The sequence below is a fragment of the Grampus griseus genome (assembly GCF_964374135.1).
Source record: "Grampus griseus genome assembly, chromosome: 4".
Taxonomy (NCBI): Eukaryota; Metazoa; Chordata; class Mammalia; order Artiodactyla; family Delphinidae; genus Grampus; species Grampus griseus.
The window spans coordinates 74,832,931-74,851,499 of NC_138997.1; positions in this window are offsets into that span (position 1 = coordinate 74,832,931).

Consider the following 18,569-nt stretch of genomic DNA (forward strand, 5'->3'; position numbering starts at 1 on the left):
AAACAATACCCATGACTAGGGAAACAAAGGGAAAAAAAGCTGCACTTATGAGAACTTCAAATCATAAAAAGGGTGGTGGATAGAACTGTTACTTAGACCTCCAAAGAAGGGACACTGCTTGGCTGGCATTGGCATCTTTGATCTTGGAGTCCGGTAGATGGCATCCAGACCTCCAATGAGGGGCAACCAGCAGGCTTGTGCTGGTTGGTGTCTGTGATAGCGTAATCATCTGTCTGTGAGAATCAGAAAAACTCTAAAATGGAATTAAATGTTCCCTTCAGAGAATATTAGGAAACCATCTCGTTATTTCAGAAATTGGAATAAAAATTTTAGCATTTATATTTTTCTAGCTAATAAGTAAAGAAAAAAGACAGAGTTAGAATATTACCACTAAAAGAATGGATCTAAGCAATAGTAATTAGTGACTACTTACATCACAAAAGAAGAGAAAATAAGACAATATATGCCTACTGGTGAGAGTACAAACACTGTCTCTGAACTACTGTTGCCAAAAAAAACCACAGTTGAATATCATTCTAACTACCGATTTACAAGAAATAAGGAGACAGAGAAACATTTTGGACAACACCATGGGGCTGCGGTATGCAAAATCAAGACTGGGAAACTCTTTTGGACAAATATATCCAGTTTCCTCTGCAAATAACTGGCAAGGGAAAAAAAAGAAGAGAGTGGGAAGGAACATATATATTAAATGAGACTTAACAGACAAAATAATTGCAATATATGGACCTTCCTTGGATCTTAAAGAAACAAAAAATATATGAGACGATAGGGAATTTAAATACTGACTAGACTGGACGTGTGATGATTTTAAAGAACTTTTTTTAGATGTAATGATATTTTGGTTATGTTAAAAGTAAAAGAAGGCTCGTATTTTAGAAATACACCCTGAGACATTTTTAAGTAAAATGCTGTCTAGAATTTGCTTCAAAATAATCCAGTGTGTATGTTGGGAGTGGGTGCATAAATGAAATGATAATGGCCATTTGTTGAAAACTATTAAAACTTTGAATTGTATGCATAGGAGTTCATTTTCTTATTACTTCTATTTGTATATTTATATATTGTTTTTGACATTTTCCAAAATTAAAAATACATTTAGTATACTTATAGTATATTTTGCTGATAATCATAGTGAATAATAATGACAATGTGCCTTTCATTTTGAGAACTATGATGTTTAAATGCACTTTAAATGCATTATTTCTTTAAATTTCCCCAATAAATATGTGATCTTTTTATGATTATTTCCATTTGTTTGATTTCAAAGCCTTTACCCTTACAACTATTTGCCTCTCTGCCATTCTATCTAATTAGTGGTAAAGGTGATAAAAATTTCAGTTGCAAGTTTGGCAGTGAATAAGTCCTTTTAATATTAATATTTAATAATTATGAAATAATAATGCTTGCCTATTATTATTATGTGCCAGGCACTGTTCTAAGGACTTCGGGTGTATTTATTTGACACCCTTAACTACCTTATGAAGTAAAAGTTTTATTAGCTAAATTCATTTTATCATGCTTGGAAACTTGTGTGATTTGAGAGTCACCTATCCAGAATCTATTTAAATATTTATCTTCTGTTAGACCTATAAATTCCCTATTTGTTACTATTAGAAATAATACTATATGAAGCAGCCTATACACAAATCTTGAATCTTCACTTCTGGTATTTTTAAGTAGCGTCTTATAAGAGAAATTGCTAGGTATAACCATTTTTAAACTTTTGTTATATATTGGTATGGATATTGACAAAAGTGCTTTTTAGAAAAATTTTGCCAACTTCCACCAGTTGTACATAGCAGTTTCAGCATTATGTGGAGTTCAGTACACTTGAGTCCCACTTTGTAATCTCATTTTTAAAAAGCAGGATTGAAACCTGAGAGGTAAAGAAATGCCATGTCATTTGTATGTTAATTTTCATTTCTTTGATTGTTGATAGTATGGGGCATTTTAAAATAAGATAATACTGTATTATGCAACTGTATGTATGTGTGTATATGTATTGTCCATTATATTCCTTCATCTGCTTTTTAGACTGACATTCTCATCCTATTAAATTGTAGGACTTCTTGATACCGTAAAGTACCAGTTATTTTCAGTCATATGTGCTGCAAATGCTTTCTTACTTTAGTTTTTGCCCTTTAAATTTGTTCAGGATATTTTTTTTTTTTTAAAACATCTTTATTGGAGCATAATTGCTTTACAATGGTGTGTTAGTTTCAGCTTCACAACAAAATGAATCAGTTATATATATACATATGTTCCCATATCTCTTCCCGCTTGCGTCACCCTCCCTCCCACCCTCCCTATCCCACCCCTCCAGGCGGTCACACAGCACCGAGCTGATCTCCCTGTGCTATGCGGCTGCTTCCCACTAGCTATCTACCGTATGTTTGGTAGTGTATACATGTCCATGCCTCTTTATTGCTTTGTCACCGTTTACCCTTCCCCCTCCCCATAGCCTCAAGTCCATTCTCTAGTAAGTCTGTGTCTTTATTCCTGTTTCACCCCTAGGTTTTTCATAACATTATTTTTTTCTTAAATTCCATATATATGTGTTAGCATACGGTATTTGTCTCTCTCTTTCTGACTTACTTCACTCTGTATGACAGACTCTAGGTCTATCCACCTCATTACAAATAGCTCAATTTCGTCTCTTTTTATGGCTGAGTAATACTCCATTGTATATATGTGCCACATCTTCTTTATCCATTCATCCGATGATGGACACTTAGGTTGTTTCCATCTCTGGGCTATTGTAAATAGAGCTGCAATGAACATTTTGGTACATGACTCTTTTTGAATTATGGTTTTCTCAGGGTATATGCCCAGTAGTGGGATTGCTGGGTCATATGGTAGTTCTATTTGTAGCTTTTTAAGGAACCTCCATACTGTTCTCCACAGTGGCTGTATCAATTTACATTCCCACCAACAGTGTAAGAGGGTTCCCTTTTCTCCACACCCTCTCCAGCATTTATTGCTTCTAGATTTTTTGATGATGGCCATTCTGACTGGTGTGAGATGATATCTCATTGTAGTTTTGATTTGCATTTCTCTAATGATTAGTGATGTTGAGCATTCTTTCATGTGTTTGTTGGCACTCTGTATATCTTCTTTGGAGAAATGTCTATTTAGGTCTTCTGCCCATTTTTGGATTGGGTTGTTTGTTCTTTTGTTATTAAGCTGCATGAGCTGCTTATAAATTTTGGAGATTAATCCTTTGTCAGTTGCTTCATTTGCAAATATTTTCTCCCATTCTGAGGGTTGTCTTTTGGTCGTCTTTATGGTTTCCTTTGCTGCGCAAAAGCTTTTAAGTTTCATTAGGTCCCATTTGTTTACTTTAGTTTTTATTTCCATTTCTCTAGGAGGTGGGTCAAAAAGGATCTTGCTGTGATTTATGTCATAGAGTGTTCTGCCTATGTTTTCCTCTAAGAGTTTGATAGTTTCTGGCCTTACATTTAGGTCTTTAATCCATTTTGAGCTTATTTTTGTGTATGGTGTTAGGGAGTGATCTAATCTCATACTTTTACATGTAGCTGTCCAGTTTTCCCAGCACCACTTATTGAATAGGCTGTCCTTTCTCCACTGTACATTTCTGCCTCCTTTGTCAAAGATAAGGTGACCATATGTGCGTGGGTTTATCTCTGGGCTTTCTATCCTGTTCAGGATATTTTTGACAGGTGAATTTTTTCAGTTTTGATGTAATCATTTAATCAGTCATTTCCTTTGACCTTTTCCAGTGAGCTTTTTCCCTTGGATAGTCTTTTGGGATCACAACATCAGAGAAACATTCACAGGCTTGTGCACTAGTTGGTTTGTTTTTGAGACATTATTCTCCCTTTGTCCAAAATGCTCTAGTCAACTGATTTCCTTTCATATCCTTGAATCTACCAAGCTCTTTGCCAGTTTAGTCTGGGGAAGGGATATTGTAGTGCCTGTTCTCTAGGCAGTTCAGAGCTGGACCAACTTGTTTCAAGGCTGTTTTGTAGTCTGAATTGGTTGAAGAATCCTGGCTGTCAAAGAACCTGATCTCAGCAGGAAATTCCCGGCATTGAGCTGAAGAGCATTATTAGTCTAAAGACTGCAGAAGCCAGCTTGTGACAAGAGGATCACCAATGCCTTACAGTGTGAACACATGGCTTTGATGCAAATAGGTCATGAGAAGAAAATACAGAGGAGAATTAATTGAAAAACGTCAACATTTTAAAAGCAAGGTTTAATTTTTGTTGTCATTGCCTCTTTAATGATGGCATAGGAGACATTTAGCAAGATGCTTGGAGAATTTCATTCACAGACATAGCTTATCTAAACCACTGAAATCCCAAAGTTTCATCCCACTATTTAACTCACATCAAGTACATATTTGACTACAGACTTTCAGTGACAACAACAAAATAAATCATTCCTGTTAAAACTTCAGAGATGATTCTCCATTTCTCTTTTCACTACTCAGAAAGAGAGTTAAAACAAGTGTGAATTTAGAAACCTGACTTTTGTTTGGAAATCTTGTTATTTTGAGAAGGAACATTTTGAAACAGATTTTTTCCCTTTTATTTTTAACATTAGTTTTTATTTGTAACGAAGTAATACAAGTCCATGGTTTTAAAACTCTAGCAGTGTAAAGGGCTTAACAAAATAAACAGTCTCCCACATGATTCCCTTCTATCTTCAGTCTCTCTTTCATTAGAACCATTTTACAGTTTTCTAATTGTTTTTCTGTTTGTTATTTCTTCTTATAACTCTACATCATTAAACTTAAATTGATATGTCTTGATTAATCCATTTCAGACATTTGTCTGTGGATGTCTTTGTATGATACATGAATATCTAGCAATTTTTTCTTTGTACCACACTTTTCTCATTTGGGGGATTAGAAAATCTTTTCAAAATTTCATGTTTAGGGTTAAAGTTCTTTATTTTTTTAAAGTTCTCTTCAGTTCCCTGATAATTGATATTTCTACTGGACTTTTTCAAATTTGTTTACCCTGATCTTTCTCTTGCTACAGGTTTTTGTTCAATTTCTAGCATTTTTCTTTCATAATGAGAATGACTGACAATGTCAGGTGTATGGATGGGACCTGTGAACTGGCAGACTTCGTTTTGAATAACTGAGCAGAGGACTGGAATTATTCTGAATAGTAGAATTTGAACAATTTTTCTTTTGAGGCAAATATCCACTTATCCCAGTTTGCCCACGGAGAGCCACTTCAGTTTCATAGAAAGAAGTCTTCTTCCCCCTCACCCCAACACTTTGGGTAGGTTTGCATTATTTAGGGGTCAAGGTACATGGGGAATATTTCACCTTTTCTAAAACTTAACAGTGAGGTGTTGTATCTAGAAGGGCAGCTTCCTCAATTTCTGGGCCCTTCTTAAATTTTAGGATGGGTGTGTCCTCCTTTGTCCATATTTGATAAATCTTCTGTCTGCTGAAAGCCCTTATCTCACTTTATTATAGTTGTGTATACTTTTTACTGACCCTTTTTGAGGATCTTGAGTTAAGAGAAGAAAATTTTTTGTATTCAGTCAGCTGTCCTGAACCAGAAACCAACTTACTTTTTAAAATAAATTTTATTGCATTTTGTTTTAAAAACAAATACATAATCATTGAAGAAAACTTGTAATACTCAGGAACATATAAAGAAGGAAGTAACCATCAATGATTGCCTAATTATTAATAATAATGACATTTTGCTACTTTTTTTTTTTGCAAATCTGTATCTCCTTTTACTTCTGTATCTATAACTCTAGTGTAGATTTGGTCCAAGTTTGATCACAACATGGTATGGTAAAAATTTTCCATGTGAATAATAATTACTCTTAAATAAATTTTATAGGAAATATAATTCTCCATTGTACACATGAGTGTATCATAAAATAATTTACTATTCCCTCATGGTTACAGTGTAAAATGCCTTCTCTTTAATCACTGTTGTAAATAATGCTGCAGTGAGATTCTTTACATAATCTGTACCCATTCCTGATTATTTCCTTGGGATTTTATCTTAAAAGTAAAAATTCTGAATCAAAGTCTATAAAAATATCATTTCACAATTCATGTGCCAAATTGCTTTACAAAAAAATGTATCCATCAGCAGTATATAAGGGGCCCATCTCCTCAATGTCTCTACATAATATAGTATTAACTTATTAAAATCCAATATCACATATAGAACTTGCATCTTATTTTACTTGGCTTTTATTGAATCATTAACGAGGTTGAATTTTTAAAATTTTATTTGACTATTTTCATTTCTTCTTTCACAAATTATCTGCTTGGATCCTTTGCTGATGTTTGAGATCATGATATGTAACGGCTGCATTTTAGAATTTGTAACAAAGCAAGATGTGTTCCATATCAAAGCTACCTCTATACACCACTAGTTTTGTTTTGGAAATTTTGTAGTGTAGAGCCTGCCTGAAATGTCCAGTCAACTTTGGGGTTTTCTGTTATCATCTACATACGGTTTTGCATGTTGCCAAACTTTAAAAAATAAATCATAAACACAATAGGAGCATAAAGAAAAGAAACATGTAGCAAGAACGATAACAGTAATATTCTTAGCATGGGAGAAATAACTGGAACACAATTGCAAAGTATGCAAAGTGCAGTATCTACTATAGTGCTGGCTGAGAGGCTGTCCCCCCGTACATATTTTGTGAATGAATGAGTCAGGGAATTATGAGGAAGCAGAGGACTTCAGACATCTCCTTCTTTCAGCCTTTTCTATGATATGATAAGTAAATAAGGCAGATCAGGAATTCTTCTTTTGTTTTAGTTTTTCTGTATTACTGAAAATAATCATATCCACAACACTTCAAGGTGATGTTGTATTTATTAGCTAATGTTCAAAAATGGTCTGGACTCTTCAGAACAGAGTTGGGTAAATACAAGCAGTTCTTATCAAGATATCATACATAATGGAAAGGGTATTAATTCATATTCAAGGCAGATACAGTTGCAAAAGTTAGTATTTCTTTAAATAGCAGGTGGTGTGATTGTTTCTATAGCAATAAAACAACCTTCAAAATGTTTAAAAGTTATTCTCTTTTTGGCAAGAAATCTTTTCTTCAGAACCTCTTAATTGTAAAAACAATATCAGAATCATATTAAAGATAATTTTGGAAAAAAAGAAACAAAATTGTTTCAAGTGCAGCTGTTGTTAATTTACATTCCATTTATGCAACTGTTAATGGATATATATTTGTTAGAAGCTATTGTAGGCACTTCAAACTAGGTTTGAGAAAATAAATTTTCAGTGAATTTGAACTCTATGTGCAAAAATTAAATACGAAAAAATGAAGTTAGGGGTCATTTCAGTTGTCTATTTTGATTGCCAAAAGTCATTATATGAACGTTTTTTGAGACTCTCTAGGTTACCATGGAATTTATCTGTGACCTTTACATCTTGGAATTTATCTGTGACCTTTACATTTTGTCTGTATTCCTTCCTTTGGGTGAGTTCCTGTCCTCTATATGTGAGATTCCTGGCTATACAAGAAAGAACATAATCCAGGCTGACCTGTAAGAATAGCCCTTACTGTTGGGAACAATAACCTCTCCAAAACTTTTCAAGGGATTACTATAGATGTTGGTAGTAAAGGGATCATTATATTTTTGTGGCAGGAATTTTTGGTATAAGGAAACAGCAAAACCCAGAGCACGCATCTTTGTTAAGATGTGGATAGTCCGTTTGAGAATGAAAAGACAGTACCATCTTGATAACGTCTGAACCTTTGGATCTAACCAAGCCTAAAGCAAGAACCACCACATATATTTCATATTAAATGAGCCAATAGGTTTCCTTTTTAGCTTAAGCTAATTTGGGTTGGGTTTCTGTTTCTTGTTAAAGAACTGTGTCCTGGTGCCTTGTGTAGACACTGGGTATGCAGCTTCCATCTTCAAGTGAAAGGAACAAAAACGGACTGTTGTCACCCAGTGTAGATGAGTGTAGATGGTGGCAGCAAGTGCACAGGAGCCCAGATCGATAGAGAAACTTGTATAAAGTCACGGAGGTAAAAGAGATACCAGGACACATTAAGAAAATCAACATTTGGGGGGTTTAGGTCTGGCATCTAAGGAGCTTGGAAGTTGTCACTCTGTCCTAAAAACAAGTAAAACGCTTAACAGACTGAATATCCACAACTCTTCTATATCCATCGGAGAATTGAGGTCACAGGGCAAATTTCTGCCCCCCAAATTAGAGAGAGAGACAGGAGGACAGAGAAAATCACAATTTACTGGAGCAGAAATCTAAACGGTACTTGACAAATTGCTAGAGTTTCAGTGTGGGCAGTCCTGAGGTTTAAAATGTCAAGGGGACCCAGGCTTAGGGGGAACCTCACACTAAACTTACTACCATATGATCCAGCAGTCACACTTCCTTGATGTATACCCATCTGAGTTGAAAACATGCCCACAAAAAAAACTTGCAAACAGATATTTATAGCAGCTTTATTCATAATTCTCACAACCTGGGAACAGCTAAAATGAACTTCAGTAGGTGAATGGATAAATAAACTATGGTAAATCTGTAAAATGGAATATTATTCAGCACTAAAAAGAAATAAGCAATCAAGCCATGAAAAGACACGAAGGAACCTTAAATACATATTACTAAGTGAAAGAAGCCAATCAGAAAAGGCTACATACTGTGTGATTTCAACTGTATGACATTCTGTAAAGACAAACCAATGGAGACAGTAAAAAGATCAGTGATAGCCAGGGATTAGGGAAGAGAGATTAAAGAACAGGCAGAGCACAGAGGATTTTTAGGTAACGAAATTACTCTGTATGATACTATAATGGTAGATACATCTCACTGTACATTTGTAAAACCCATAGAATGTATGACACCAAGAATGAACCCTCAGGTAAACTGTGGACTTTGGTTGATAATAATATATCAGTGTAGGTTCATTGATTGTAACAAACGTACCTCTCTGTTGAGGGTTGTTGATAGCTAGAGAGGCTATGCTGTGCATGTGTGCGGTCAGGGGGTATATGGGAACTGTACTTTCTGCTCAATTTTGCTGTGAAACTCAACTGATCTAAAAAATAGAGCCTATGGAAAGAAACAAAAACATCTAGTATTAGAGGAATAAGGTATGTGAGAAAATGACAGAAAATTAAACATGGAAGTTGTGCAGTGTCCTTAAATATTGTGATAACAGGTTCAGATTTTACTAATAAAGTTAGTTGGGGGCTGATTATATATGTATGTATGTATGTATTTCATCTTTGAGACTCTATGATTTTACTGAAAGTCTCACCTAACAGAGTGACTGAGGTATTTTCAGTCTGATACTTCCATCACCCACCACCATTACAACCACCACAACTACTGCGGTGGAAATGGGCTTAATTTTACGTATTGTTTTCTTATGTCTATTTGTGCTGATTCCTAATAATCACAGTGTTTTTTCCTAAATGTCTACCAACTTCATTTTATATATATATATTTTTAATTTATTTTCATTGGAGTATTATTGACGTACTGTGTAAGTTTATAATGTGTTGATTTGATACATTTGTTTATTGCAATATGATTACCACCATAGCTCTATCAGGTAACATAATTATCAGTTCTTTTTTTGTGGTGGGAACAATTAAGATCTAGTCTGTTAGCAACTTCGAAGTTTTTAATACTGTTGTCTTTATTTTAGTTTTTATTGTTGTCTATAATCACTATGCTGTACATTAGATCTCTAGGGCTTCTTTATCTACTAGTTGCAAGTATGCACTCTTAAACAACATCTCCCTAATTCCGACACCTCCCCCCAACCTCTGGTAGCCACCATTCTGCTCTCTGGTTTTACAAGTTTGGCTTTTTTAGATTCCATGTATAAGTGATATCATACAATATTTGTCTTTCTTTACCTGACATATCTCACTTAGCATAATGCCCTCAAGGTGTTTAAAGCAAAGTAGTGATATCGCTTATTTGATATGTAGAAAAGCTACTTTTGGTATTGTGAAAAATAGATTTGATAAGAATGAGAACAGAGGAGATGAGACCAGTTAGAGGACTGTTGTTATCATCCAAGTTAAATCCATGAGGATGTGGACAAAGGGAGGGGAAAGATTCAAGAAGCGGTTAGGGGTTGGTCTAGCAGGACTTGGTGAGGGGTTGGTGTTAGAGGTGAGAGAACAGGAGGGGGCTAGAAGGAGGAGGCTGGCCCCTCACATTTCAGGTCCCAGTGCATAAGTCAATGCAGACCAACATATCACAAATTTTTAGAAGTTTAAGTTAACAATCCAGTAATGAAAACATGTTCTGTCCTTCCATCTTGAAAAATATAATTCTGTAATGACAGATTAACTATAGTGTTAATCTATGATTTTTATATAACGGTGTGGCAAAATATCAACAATAGCTAAATTTAATTATTATAGTACATATATGAGTGTTCTGGTCAAGAATTTATCATGAAAACAATGGCTTAAGAGATTAAAAGCTAAAATGTAATTGTACTCAAAGTATATGTAATTTAATATTTTTTCAGTAAAATGGCAAATTGAAGTAAACTTAAAAAAATTACTTTTCATATTTTTGGGAAAGATTTTTCATCTAAAGCAACCCAATTATCTATTAAAATTAAGATGTGAAATGCAAATTATAATGAATATTATATTTAAAGGACAATTCTAGCATTTAATGTCTAGCTGGTTGCCAGTATGAAGAATTGGTGTCATACTTCATTCCTATTTCTTCTAGACCTTTACTGATACAAATTTAAAATCAGTATGAATTGTTAGTATTGCTAAATATTCCACAGCCTCCATTGAACAGTTAGTAATATGATACTAATGCTTGAGTACCTCTGGAACTACAAATTGGAACATGAAGAGAACATGAAAATGTATGCTTAGCACTAATGAGAAGTTATTGCCAGAATCCACTGTACCTATGCCATCTGAAGGAACATTTGATAAGTTCATTAATTTGTCTTTTCATTTACCTAAGCACATCCACCACTGAAATCTTCATCCTCCTCCACAGCAAGGCCCCTTTCTGAAGTCAGTAGTGACAGAGTCCTCATGCCTTCCCATCATTCAGAAGTAGTTCCCAGGGCAAGAGATATGAGAAACATTGTCATGGAAACTGAAGGGTACTTGTCAAAAGGAAAGATATTGGTGGCACAGTTCACCTTGTGCCAGTCTGGGTGCCAGACTCAGAGGGACAGAGGTGCCCATGACTTCCTTAATAGTGTCTCCTTGTGTGCCTGTGTATGTGTGTGAGAGAGAGAGACAGAGACAGAGATCCAGTGTTTTTTAAAGGGTGTGGATTGGCATAAGCGTTCCTCTTGCCCTGCTTCAGTGATGCTTGGGGGACCACCATGACATTTTTACCTTAAGTGTCTAGGTTCCTGGGGGGGGGTCCTTAACCAGGACAGGGATTATCATAGCAAGAGGAACAGATATAGGAGAAAATTACAGGTTCCGTTTGGGACAAGTTAATTTTAAGATGATGGTGGGATATTCAATTTAAGAAATTTAGTTGACTTAGAAATACAGTCTGGGCGGGCCTCTGAATGAAGGAATGAGTTTGCAATATAGACTTAAGAATTGTTAGCTTTGTAGTGTCTGGGGGAAAGAAAGATTTCAAGATTCCACCCTCATACTCTTCTTTTTTCTTCTAAAGGAGACATCTGTTTATTGGATGTCAAATACTGAAAAGGCTGTAACAACCAATGAGTGAAATTAATCTGTGGATCAAATGGCTAGCTCCATTTGAATTTTTCTCTCATGCCTCCTCGAGTCTTACAGTTCAGGAACTTGGCCATTTCTACAACCCTGAAGCTTACTTTTTTTTCTTTCTTTGCATATGTTTTCCTCTTCCTGCCATGAAATGTGATAATACTGAAAACCTGCCTTAGGTTGAGTAGGTGTGTGTGGGAGGAGAGTTTGAGTGAAATACAGAAGGTGACAGGTTAAGCTTCAGAAGTTCCAACATAAAATGATTACAAGCTTTGAGGTTTAAGGCCAAATATAGCTTCTGCCAAAAGCGTCCTTCTTCCATTTGATATTGTTCGTTGTGTATAGTCTCATGAGAAGGGTGATGTAGTGCAGGTTAAAATTTCAGTTACTCCTGGATAACCAGTCCATCTGAGATTGGTGAAATCCCGCCATAATATTAAACTTCAGGAAGTTAGATAGTAAAAGTCCTGTGATCACCTGCATTATTATTAATTAAATGACAAATTCAAATGGTAACATTTGAACACGTGTGCAATAAAAAAAGAGGTTTCCATTCCAGTTTAGGTCTGGGTCCCACATGTCAACACAAAGAGGAGCCATCCCAGCCTACTGCTCAGTGCTTTACTTTACTCGCTAACAATATACTGACAGAAAACAACATTGTTAATAAATGTCAGTGCATCCATTTTTGTGCACATGTACGTATAAGAATAAATTCCAAGAAGTAAAATTTCTAAACCAGAAAATATGTGCCTTTTATTTCTTTTTTTTTAACATCTTTATTGGAGTATAATTACTTTACAATGGTGTGTTAGTTTCTGCTGTAGAACAAAGTGAATCAGCTATTCGTATACATATATCCCCATATCCCCTCCCTCTTGCGTCTCCCTCCCACCCTCCCTATCCCACCCCTCTAGGTGGTCACAAAGCACCATGCTGATCTCCCTGTGCTATGAGGCTGCTTCCCACTAGCTATCTATTTTACATTTGGTAGTACCGTTTAAATTATGTGCTCACCAAATTGTTCTCCAAAGAAGTGGAGCCAATCTTCACCAGCATTTGAGATTTTTGGATGAATATTAATAAATATGTTCACTTTTGTCAGCCTGGAAGGTAATGATGGTATCAGATTTTTTTTTTTAAATTGCATTTTGTTGATGATGAGAGAGGTTTATAAATTGGTGATATTTCTTCTTTATATAATCTACCCATGTTTTTATTGGGTTGTTGAGTTATTTTTCTAATGTGTAGAAATGCTATATATCTTTAGGAGACATAGCCCTATTTTTACTTTATCATTTGCTTCTTTTACTTTTTTGTAATATTTTTTCTGGACTGATATTAAATAATTTTGTTATATGCAACTTTAACAATATTTTCTTCTATAGTTTCTGGGCTGTATGTCTCATGAAGAAAGTCATTACCAACACTAAAATAATGAATAAATATACTCATTTTTTTTCTATTTCCTATGAGACTAATTTTCACATTTTCTACTTTGATATCTATAAAATATATTTTGGTAAAAGATAATAACATTGGGATATAGCTCTATTTGTTCCTAGTGACTAGCAGCTATTCTAAACACTTTAAGAAAAAAAATAATCCATCTTTTCCCTATTGAAGTGAAATGCCACATTTAGCTATTTGCTGAATCCCCATATGCATTTGCTTCTATTTCTGTTCTCTCTATTCTGTTCCTTTGATCTGTCTACCTTTCTCACACCACAAAAGATCAAGTGAACAAAACTTTTGAAATATGAAAGATGTAAATAAAGCCCATAAGGTATATTTTATATAAATACACATACCTACACACAAATATACATAAAACCAGCAAAGCTTATGTACAGATAGTCTATAAAAGAAATGCAAATGCCTTATGAAAATTTGAAACATCCCAACTTCAGTCATAATCAAAGATGTGCAAATTAACACGATGATGTTCCATTTTTGGTCTATTATGTTGGCAAAAGTTAAAATGTTTGGTTAACACAGGTACTCCCTTACTGTTAATGGGATGTAAATTGTTACATTTTCTTTGATTAACCACTTGATAAGAACTCTCAGGAGTCTAACTGCACATATCTTTCAACACAATAATTTCCTATAGATGGCTGGTATACATTAAAAATATATGTACAGTGTGATATATACAATATTAACAATCAGGGGTAAGGGATCTTTTTAAACAAAATATTACATACATACAAAGGCAATGTTATCAGCCTTTAAAAAGTGATTTAAATATGTATTGACAAGGTAAAATCCTCTAAAAATATATTGTAAATGAAAAAATATATTTTAAATGAAGTAAGCAAATAGTGAAGAGTTTGTAAGCTTCCCTGTATGTTGAAGAATATACATCCCTTACATGAAAACAGCACATATATTTGGCTCTATATGGATAGGAAATTTCTGAAAGAATATATAAGAAAATACTAATAGTTGGTGCTTCTGGTAAGAGGCAGGATGAAATGTTTCCAACATAATTGACAAAGTTTATTTAATCATAAGCTGTTTTTATAAGTAAGAGAGAATACCAACCACTCTTTTCAAAAGTGGAAAGTAAACCAGTAAATATTTCACATGGAAAAATTAAGTACAGTGTTCAACCTTACTACAAAATGTACATTAACATGAAGTTCCATTCTTTACCTATCAAATTAGAAAAGTTCGGCAATGCAAAATGTTAGTAGTTTTTTTTTTCTCATAGTTTGCAATTTGAGACTACTTTATTTCTAGGGATAATTGAATAGTAAAGTCGTGTGTGTGTGTGTATGTGTGTGTTTGATTCTGCTAATTTTAACCAGAAATCATTGACTTTCTGTCTGCTGTTAAAAAAAAGAATAAAGAGAAACCTCAACTAAATAGAGTCAAAAGACCAGAAGGGGGAGCTCTCATGTCCTGTGATGATAGCAGAGCTCAACAGGAAGAAGAAAGACTCCTCTTCTTTCCTGGCAAGGACTCGGCCAATGAAAACCATGGACTCTTTATTTACTAGAACCCTCTCAACTTCCTTTCTATAAAAGCTTTCTTCTTCCCTTGCCATGTTGGAAAGTATACGTGGCTTGCCATGTTGCAAACCCTGAATTGCAATTCTCTGCTGATCCTGCATAAACCCACCTTTGCTGGAGAAATATCTGGCAGTTTCTTTGTTTCAGAGCAACATTTTGGTCACCCATATGGAAACCAGAGAAGACCCCTGAGGGCTCTGGGGCTGGTGAGCAGATGTGAGCCCTTTGTCACTTACTGCTTTTCTTACCAGCTCTGGGGTTTGGAGGTATGTGTTTCTCCTGGATCTGAGCTCACACTATCTTTGTGTTTGAAGCTCTCCAGGTTATTTGGGATCTATTTAAGGGTTTTGACTTTCTGTTTAAGACCTTGTTCTGTATCCTAGTACTCGTTTGGCATGTCAAGCTGATCTTGAGATCAGACTGTTTCAACTGAGAGTGGCTGGAACTGCTGTTGGCCCAATTCCTTCAGGAAGGGACTGCTTCAAAAGAAACTGTGCCAAGTTCTTCAGCCTTCAGACTATTCCTTTGGAAAGACTATCCTCTGCAGACTGGCAAAAAAATAAAATAAATAAAGCCTTTGCCTTGGCCCTTCCGGGACCAAGCTGTCTTCTTAGGACTGGCTGGAATTGGCTTGCAAGCTGTTTGAATTGAGCCATTTGTGCTGTAAGCTGTTGGAGCTGCTTGGAAATTGTTTTTAATGTAGAGAGAAAAACCGCTGAAAATGGGACCCCAAGTATCTAAATTTTTTGAGGGTGCCCACCCACATAGACTGTGGCCAATGTTATGTTTAAAAACCGAGGTCCTTCCTTACGTGCATTTCTAACTAAATGGACCAACCTGACCAAAGGCAATTTAGAATATCACTGGTCATTATGGGGAACTTTTGTAATCCCCAAACAGTTTCCTTACTACTAAATTGGACCACAATAACTCAAAAATTTCCAGAGCTGAGTGGAATGCTTGTTTTGGTTGGTATTTTGAGAGTTCCTAACATTATCAGGAGTCTAAAAGTGCCTCTCTGCAAAATAAGGTTTTAATATTAACTGAGGCAAACAAATGGTTAAGAAAGATAAAATAACTCCCGAAGCCTCACATTCTTCTTCCTTGGCTTCTTTGCCTCAGGCTCCACCTCCAGAGCCGTCTTGTTTCTCTCCCTTCGCTCTTTCCTGGTCTGAAACTGTCACTGGCCCCATCTTCTTCCTTTCCTTCTACACTGCCTGTGCCTCCACTATTCCCACAATTCCCCTGCAATAATTATCACACCAAACTTCCCCTTTTCTCAAAACTTGCCCCATTCCCTTTTCCTCTGAACTTGTCAGAACCTGTCTATTTAAATTTAATCCTTCTGAGGCTCCAGAGACTAAACTCTTAATTTCTTAATACAGTAAGTCCCCTACATATGAACTTCCAAAGATGCGAACATGTGTTCACATGTCCAGTCACATAAGTTCATGTGTCCGGTGTACATTGTCACATGTGTGCATCCTCTACAAGTGGTTGTGTTTTTGTGTACTTTACTGTACAGGACTGTGTAGAGTACAGTAGTACAGTGTCTTTATTTCTAGTCCAGGACGTCCAGAAGCAAGCGTAAAAGAAGCGGTGATGTAGCTGAAGAAGTGAAGAGATTCATGATACAGGAAATTTTCTTTATTTGAGGAAGCACTGTTAGTTTTTGAGGCACAGGACCCGAACGTAGAATGGTATATGAAGGTTGCAGCAGACGTTCGGAATGCAAACCAGGGTGGGGGGAAGGGATAGTTAGGGAGTTTGGGATTGACATTTACACACTGCTATATTTAAAGATGGATAACCAACAAGGACCTACTGTATAGCACAGGGAACTCTGCTCGATGCTATATGGCAGCCTGGATGGGAGGGGAGTTTGGGGCAGAATGGCTACATGTATATATATGGCTGAGTTGCTTTGCTGTGTACCTGTAACTATCACAACATTGATAATCAACTATACCCCAATATAAAATAAAAAGTTTTTTTAAAAAAGAATGCAACCCAATGCTATCATGTCATCTATGATGAGAAAAAAAGAGCTACTACCCAGACATCACTGGATCGTTTTTTCAAGAGGGTAAATAGGATGGATCCAGCAAGGGACCATCACCTGTGCCATCAACGTCAGGTGTGAGTGAAATTGCAGCTCGCCCTCCATCACCTATTGCTGACGATCCTTCAGCCCTACCGTCTCCCACCTCCTCTCCCTCCTCCAGTCAATAACTCTTCTTGCCTCTTCACTTGATGCCAGCCCCCATATGCCAGCTGTTATACTGCACTACTGTACTTTCCAAGGTACTGTACTGTAAGATTAAAAATGTTTTCTTTATTTTTTTTGTGTGTTTTTTATGTATTATTTGTGTGAAAAGTATTACAAACCTATTACAGTACAGTACTATATAGCTGATTCTGTTAGTTGGGTACCTAGGCTAACTTCGTTGGACTAAACGAATAAATTGGACTTATGAATGTGCTTTCGGAACGGACCTCATTCGTATGTAGGGGTCTTACTGTATCTTAAGGTTTAAGAAATTTTGTATCTTTTTTTTAACATCTTTATTGGAGTATAATTGCTTTACAATGGTGTGTTAGTTTCTGCTTTATAACAAAGTGAATCACTTATACATATACATATGTTTCCATATCTCTTCCCTTTTGCGTCTCCCTCCCTCCCACCCTCCCTATCCCACCCCTCTAGGTGGTCACAGAGCACCGAGCTGATCTCCCTGTGCTATGCGGCTTCTTCCCACTAGCTATCTATTCTACGTTTGATAGTGTATATATGTCCATGCCACTCTCTCACTTTGTCACAGCTTGCCCTTCCCCCTCCCCATATCCTCAAGTCCATTCTCTTAGTAGGTCTGTGTCTTTATTCCCGTCTTACCCCTAGGTTCTTCATGACCTTTTTTTTTTTTTTCCTCAGATTCCATATATATGTGTTAGCATACGGTATTTGTTTTTCTGTTTCTGACTTACTTCACTCTGTATGACAGACTCTAGCTCCATCCACCTCACTACAAATAACTCAGTTTCATTTCTTTTTATGGCAGAGTAATATTCCATTGTATATATGTGCCACATCTTCTTTATCCATTCATCCAATGATGGACACTTAGGTTGCTTCCATGTCCTGGCTATTGTAAATAGAGCTGCAATGAACATTTTGGTACATGACTCTTTTTGAATTTTGGTTTTCTCAGGGTATATGCCCAGTAGTGGGATTGCTGGGTCGTATGGTAGTTCTATTTGTAGTTTTCTAAGGAACCTCCATACTGTTTTCCATAGTGGCTGTATCAATTTACATTCCCACCAGCAGTACAAGAGTGTTCCCTTTTCTCCACACCCTCTCCAGCATTTATTGTTTGTAGATTTTTTGATGATGGCCATTCTGACCAGTGTGAGATGATGTTGCATTGTAGTTTTGATTTGCATTTCTCTAATGATTAATGATGTTGAGAATTCTTTCATGTGTTTGTTGGCAATCTGTATATCTTCTTTGGAGAAATGTCTATTTAGGTCTTCTGTCCATTTTTGGATTGGGTTGTTTGTTTTTTTGTTATTGAGCTGCATGAGCTGCTTGTAAATTTTGGAGATTAATCCTTTGTCAGTTGCTTCATTTGCAAATACTTTCTCCTATTCTGAGGGTTGTCTTTTGGTCTTGTTTATGGTTTCCTTTGCTGTGCAAAAGCTTTTAAGTTTCATTAGGTCCCATTTGTTTATTTTTGTTTTTATTTCCATTTCTCTAGGAGGTGGGTCAAAGAGGATCCTGCTGTGATTTATGTCATACAGTGTTCTGCCTATGTTTTCCTCTACGAGTTTGA